General features: G+C 35.4%; 1 long non-coding RNA gene across 1 annotated transcript; it reads right to left on the minus strand.

Moving 5' to 3' along the window:
* Nucleotides 1-1,506: 1,506 nt before the first annotated feature.
* On the minus strand, nt 1,507-5,755 carry LOC135776141 (uncharacterized). Its single transcript, XR_010544066.2, has 5 exons — nt 5,513-5,755; nt 5,171-5,252; nt 4,285-4,350; nt 3,126-3,302; nt 1,507-2,160 (listed from the first exon to the last, which is right to left on the minus strand). It is a non-coding gene; the product is annotated as an uncharacterized lncRNA (long non-coding RNA).
* Nucleotides 5,756-7,219: the final 1,464 nt, after the last annotated feature.

The raw sequence follows: 7,219 nt of genomic DNA on the forward strand, positions 1-7,219 counted from the left end.
CTACCGATAACAACAGGGTTTTTGCCAGACACATAAACCACAGTGTCATCGGCATACATTTGAAGGCCAATTTCAGGACACACTTCAGGCAGCTCGTTCACGTACAGACTGAAGAGAACAGGCCCCAGTATGGTTCCCTGAGGGACTCCGGTCTTAATTTTACATGGCGCAGATTTTACATGATCAATATCTACACATTGTTCTCGCCCCTGTAAGTAAGACTCGAACCATGATAGTGCCTGGTGTGACATGTTATAAGATGACAGTTTTGAAATAAGATGCCCATGATTTACTGTATCGAATGCCCTCTTTAAGTCCAGGAATACCACACCCACGATGTTTCCTTTATCAAGCGGCTGCACAATATTTTCCAGTAATGCACAAATGGCTGATTCAGTAGAATGGTTCTGCCTGAAACCATACTGTTTGGGGTGTATATACTGAAGCATTTCTAGATATTGAGTTAGCTGTTCTGAAACAATTTTTTCTAGTATTTTTGACATTACCGGAACTAGACTTATTGGTCGATAGTTTCTAACGTCTGTGGTATTCCCACACTTAAAGATAGGTTTAACCAGTGCCTTTTTCCAGGCCTCTGGAAATATTCCAGTTTTTATAGAAACATTTATAATGTGGGTCAATGGCTGAATAATAATTTGTGCATATTTTTTGAGGAAAATTGCATCTACGTTGTAGTTATCTTTAGATGAATTGGTATTCAGATCTGAGATAGCTTTCAATACCACTGCCTGATCCACTTCTCTAATTTTAAAAGAATTCTAATTTACTGATGACAATATGTTTAAGTTACTACTGGGCTCACCATCCAAAAAATTTGAAGAAAGATCTTGAACAGATTTAATAAAAAATTGATTAAAAACATTAGCAACTTGAACAGGGTCTGATATGTTTTTTCCTTCATATTTTAATTCATATGAATTATTTATATTTGCATTAGGTTTAATTAAACTGTTTATTTGTCTCCATATTTCTTTAGAATTTCCTGTAAAAAATTGACTGTAGAATTTACAGGATTTAGCTGGCAAAAAAGTTGCCAATAAAGTTCTGTAAAAAAAATATTAATTGCTGTAAAATGGACTGCAGCATTATACTGTAAAGCAATTTACAGCTAATTGTTGTTTGTAAAATACAGTACTTTGTTGTTTATTTTACAGTTATAATGAATTATACTTGTATTATGAGTTACAGTATTTTTTTGTAATTCCAATAAATTACAGTATATAGTTGGCAACTAGAGTTGCCAATAAAATCCTGTAAATTCCCCAAAACCCAAGATGATATTGTAATAGTTTTACATTTAAATGCTGTAAAGAATTTTTACTACATTATTAGACTGTAATATATTTACCAAATCTATTCCTGTAAATACATGAGAATGAAAACTGAATTAAATGTAATTTACAGAATAATGCAACCAAAGTCAAAGGTGCTTCAAGAACAAAATTTATTAAAACTGACAGCAAAGTACTTTAAAAAAAAATGATGTTGTTTCAGCAACTATTCCACTCAATCCTAAATATTCTAAAACAATGGCATCTATAAAACATCTAAACACGGTTTGTGTTACATTTAAGATCTTGTTGAATCTGTGTTAGAACATAACAACCCTGCTGAAAAAAACAGCATCAAACCAGCATGGACCAGCATGGGAATTATGCTGGTCTATGCTGGTTTAGCTGGTGGTCACCAGCATACCAGCACCAAAACACAACATATGCTGGTATGACCAGCATGGTATACTGGTGCTAATGCTGGTTTAGCTGGAGCTAATGCTGGTTTGGTGCTGGTTTAGCTGGTGCTAATGCTGGTGCTGATGCTGGTTTAGCTGGTGTTCACTAGCAAACCAGCACCAAAACACAACATATGCTGGTCTTGCTGGTATGCTGTTTTTTTCAGCAGGGAACTTGTATGTCTAGAAACACAAGTGTTCAATCACAGAACTGGCCTATTTAAAACATGTTTTGGTCTTAATACATGAACAAGAACTTACATGCGTAACCATTTAAAGTCCAAAAATTTTCTGAAAAGAGTACACACATAAGGGTTGATGGTGTTGTTTCTCTTCTCAGAGGCGTTTCCACTTTTTTGCCTCTTGATGCTGTCTTGATGCCAGTGGTAGGTGTGATTCCAACAAAACATCTGCACAAAGAACAAACAAAAATAAATTTTAGAATATACATATACATATATGTACATTTACATACAAATGTACATATAAACACTTAAATATCATATGGTAGCATGGGTACTTTCCTGGTGTGTGTGTGTATATATAATTTTCTTTTTCAAATGAAAAAAGTATAATGCAGGAAAAAACACATCTACAGAGTGCCCACATAACGTTACGTTACGTGATGAAATGCAGTAAGAAAGAATTAAACAAAAATTGTGAAGAAGTTAGTATTAAAAGGCTTACATTTTAGACAGCATATTTCCTGTTTTTTCACCAACAAAAATTACAAACGCAGCCACAGCACTGTTTTGATTATCTGAGGACAAGAATGGTCTCTTTTAATTAACCTGTTCATACTCTAAAGTAAGAACCTTATGTTACCATATTTATCTATAAATACATACACCAGGAAAGTACACATTTAAAAAAAGTGGATCGTCAACCTTTTTTCTTTTCAACCTATTGTCCAAAACAATGTCAAAAGCCTAATTTCTACCAAATAAAATATACTAGAGCAGGGGTGCCCAACCCTGTTCCTGGAGGGCTACCATTCTGCAGATTTTAGCTCCAACCCCAATCAAACACAGCTGAAGCAGTTAATCAAGGTGTTCAGGGTTGCTTAATAATTACAGACAGGTATTGGTGTTGGAGCTGGGTTGGAACTGAAGTCTGCAGGATGGTAGCCCTCCAGGAGCAGGGTTGGGCACCCCTGTACTAGAGCTTGGCATGTCTACACAATGTAAATTTGTTACAAAAACATCCAAACAATAAGAAATCTCTTGATTTTTGATTGTTTTAGCTTATCATGCTTGTTTTGTTGTATTTTGAATAACTGTCATTTAAAAGTCTTAAGGCCTACTTGGGGGGTCCCATCCCCCTGGTTGAGAAACACTGCTATAAAACAAATAGCTACCTATGTGAATATAATTACCTTTGAACAAATTCAAGTGTGGAGGATGCCTTCCTCTGGTAAACCAGGTTGAAGTTGTAGTATGATGCGAACAAAGCTGCAAATCCAGCCACAAGGTTGGGGTGTGGATTCACAACCACCTGACCGTCCATACTCAGCATCCACTGAGTTGCATTGAGGATTTCACCTAAAAATAATCTTGAAAACAAGAAATATAAAATGTAAGAGAAAATATAACATTCAACATTTATTGAACAAATACAACAGATTTCAAAACATTGTTGTTTTTATGTATTCTTGAGACATGAGAAGCAAATGTGAAGTTAACACTAAATGTCCTCTCACAGCTCTTAAAAGGGCATTTTATCTCCCTGCCTTCATCTATATGGTCTTTTCAAGGAACACGCCCAGATTTTGGGAATTTAGCTCATTCACCGTATCCCCCAGAGTTAGATAGGTCCATACATACCTTTCTCATCTTCATGCGTGCTGTAACTCTGTTTGACGCAGCCCCCGCTAGCTAAGCTTAGCAGAAAGACTGGAAGTGAATGGCTCCAGCTAGTATAATGCTCCTAATAAGTGACAAAATAACGCAAACATTTTCCTATTTATGTGTTGTGATTTGTATAGTCACACCGTGTACAAATAACAAGGTGATATGAGACACAACTATCTTTTAACAGTATACAATATACTTGTCAGACAGAGTTACAGCACGCACAGAGATGAGAAAGGTATGTATGGACTTATCTAACTCTGGGGGATACGGTGAATAAGCTAAATTCCCAAAATCTGGGCGTGTTCTTTTAAATGTCCAATAAAGTCCTTTAGACTTGTACATGTGAAATGACAAACTTAAATTTGTCAAGTCAATGTGGTGCCTGTTTGGTCAAATCTGACACTTCTACGATACCCTCTTAGGTCTCCGTTTAAATGAGACTTGAACGCTGAAATTTTTTGAATGCACGGGAGCATTCAGGTACTCCACATGTAAAGGAACAAGTTACGAAGATTACTGTGTACTTTCATATGCTGAGTAAAGCCTATAATAGTATTGCTCTCATGCTGACACAACTTGCAGTGGAAAAATGTCTAAAAATACTTTATAAAATAGCAAAGTCAACAGTGAAGTATAGCATCCATCCATGAAAAAGGGCAGTGTACACAGTGGGTTTTTCACCTTTTCTCATTTGTCTCACACCACCAGTCCTATCAGGTTAGAGTTGCAATCTCTGCTGTCTCGTGCCTGAAAAACAATGTTAAACTTAATTACACTCCAACTTAACCAAATTTCACATTTAAAACAACATTGCAAGCACCTATACTTACTTGTAAAAAGTGAACTTCAAACTGGAAAATTAATTACATCTGACTATGTTGGCTAATGTTATAAAATATTTCTGGTCGAAATAACAGGCATCAAATTGCTTCACATTAACTTAAGTATTACACAATTAATATGTTAAACACTACAGTAAGGAAAATAAACTGACGAAATAAACTAGAATAGAAAATCGCAGCATCCAACCATGTTAACATATTTTCTAAGATGAGAGCAAATACGCATTTATCGTGTAACCTTACGTTCGTTTTCTTTCACAAGCAATTCCGTTTAAATGTCATGTTCATTTAACAGCAATCCGAAATACTTTAACAAAATGGCAACAAACTACAGCCGTATGCAAAAATAAAACGTCCTGAATGATGTTTCTGTTGGTGCTTCTTTAGTCTCACCACCCTGAAGTTGACCCGTATGGCGTGACACTCTTTGCTGCCTTGCGCCTGAATTCAAAACTGCTGCACATTCAACTCAGATATAACGCGGGTATTATGTTAAACATGTTGACATGCCCTTAGTAAGGAGTATAAGCTGGCGAAATAAACTAAAAATTTGCACGATATCCAACCATATCTTATTTTTTAAACTGGCAGCAAATAACGTACACGTTTATAACGTAGTTTTCTTTAACAAGCAATTCAGTGTCGCGTTTAATTAACAGCAATGGTCTAAAAACACTTTAGCACGCATCCATGATAAAATGCACAGCATGTACAATGTTTTTTACCTTTAAGTTCGAAGATTAGTCTCACCACCTTGCAGTCCAGCCGTTACGAGACCCCTCGCGCTTTTTGCTGCCTCGCTCATGCCTGAAACAAACATCTGACACGTTATAAAGTTAATGACACATAACTACCAAATGTAACATTTAAAATAATGTAAAGAATTTAATTTTATATTTTGCTACATGTCTTAATGACACGCTGTTGTGAAATACAAATTATTAACATCTGTTATGTTAATAATATCTGGTATACGGTCGCATACTAAATATCACTATTTAAATAACCATAATAGTACTATATTAGTTTAATACTGTACTATATTTGAATGATTTACGTGAACTTACCAACAATTTTGAATGATGACTCTTTAGTGTTCATGTCCATTTCAAACGTAAATACACCCACGCAATCCCATGATGCCATTTCACAATTAATTTTTGTAAAAACATATGATATACAGTGGCAACACCTTCTGCCTGTAAATTCAATTACAGTTTAAATGAAAATATACTGTTAACAGCTGTAATACTTTCTTTTACCCATAATGCATTGTGAACTACACTAAAATCTTGTAAAATGTTAAAACAGGAATTTCCTGTAAAATTTTGCTGTAGAAACTACAGCAATTTGTTACAGTGTATAGCTTCAGTCAGAATTGTCATATAATAATTTGATTTTAAATTGCGCAATTCTTTTATTACTTGATTTCGTAGACCTTTAAATAACATAAGATCTGTGTCATATCTAGTTTTAAGATAGGTTTTTAGGGCAAAATCTCTTTTTTTAATTAACTGTCGTACTGCATCGCTTACCCATGGAAGCTGTATCTTTCTTTGTGGCCTTCTACATTGTTTTAAGAATTTATTTAAAATGTTACCCATTATAGAAGTAAATATATCACAACACATATTCACTTGATTATGTTGTGAGACTTCATCCCAAGTAGTATTTGCTAACTCATTCTCAAATTTAACAAGATCCTTGCGGGGAATTATTAACTGAGTTGCCTTTTGGTCATATTTATGTTCATTTAAACGTTTTTTTGAAAGTTTTCTAGAGATTAATATCATGTTGTGATCTGATAAGCCACACACCAGATTGTATGTTTTTAAAACTCTTTCCGGCTTATTTGAGAAAGCTAAATCTATTGCTGTCTGTGATGTTTTTGTCAGACGAGTGGGTTTATTTACAAATTGATGAAAGTCATATTTTGATGTTAATTCTTTAAGTTGTTTCCTACTGGATTTATTTAACCAGTTAACATTAATATCTCCATAAATAAGCACCTCACTGTTCAATTTAAAAGATTTAAGAATTTTTTCTAAATTGTGATAAAAAGTTTGTGAGCAACTAGATGGTGGATTATACACCACAAGGATATTAAACATCATGCGTGGGGATAGAAACAGCTTTACACATAAACTTTCAATTGAGATGGATTCATCTAATTGGACTTCCTTGGTCTTAAAGGAGTCTTTAATGTAAACCAAAACTCCTCCTCCTCTACCTGTAACCCTGTCCTTTCTATAGCATGTATATCCCGGCACATCTATCATTGAGGTGGGGATTTTAGCATGCATCCATGTTTCACCTATGCACAAGTAATCAAGATTGGAACCAGTTAGCAGAATTCTAATTTCATCACATTTTGGATACAGGCTTCTAATATTTAAATGCCCTCCCAGAATACCTTTGGGCTTTACTGTAGGATCTCAGATTATTTTCGCATGATTTACTGTCTGAAAAAATAAATATTGTCTCTGCTTTATTATTGCTTGTGACTGCAAAGTCTTTATATTGTCAATAATGTCCCTGTTCATTCGCTTGACTGTACTCTTAATATAGTCAGTCTTACGGTTAGTCTTACGTTTAGGAGCGCTTTTGGATCCTTGCGCGCACAGTGCTTTTAAATCCTCCGCCTCATCGACAGAAGAACTCGTGGAAGGATGGCCGCAACTCTGGGCCAGGTCACCCCAGCAATCCGCCGGGTCATTCGCGGGCAAAGCCCCCGCCGCAGCTTGGTCGAATCGGGCACAAGGATCCACTCCCTC

The sequence above is a fragment of the Paramisgurnus dabryanus genome, chromosome 21 (genome assembly GCF_030506205.2).
Source record: "Paramisgurnus dabryanus chromosome 21, PD_genome_1.1, whole genome shotgun sequence".
Classification (NCBI taxonomy): Eukaryota; Metazoa; Chordata; class Actinopteri; order Cypriniformes; family Cobitidae; genus Paramisgurnus; species Paramisgurnus dabryanus.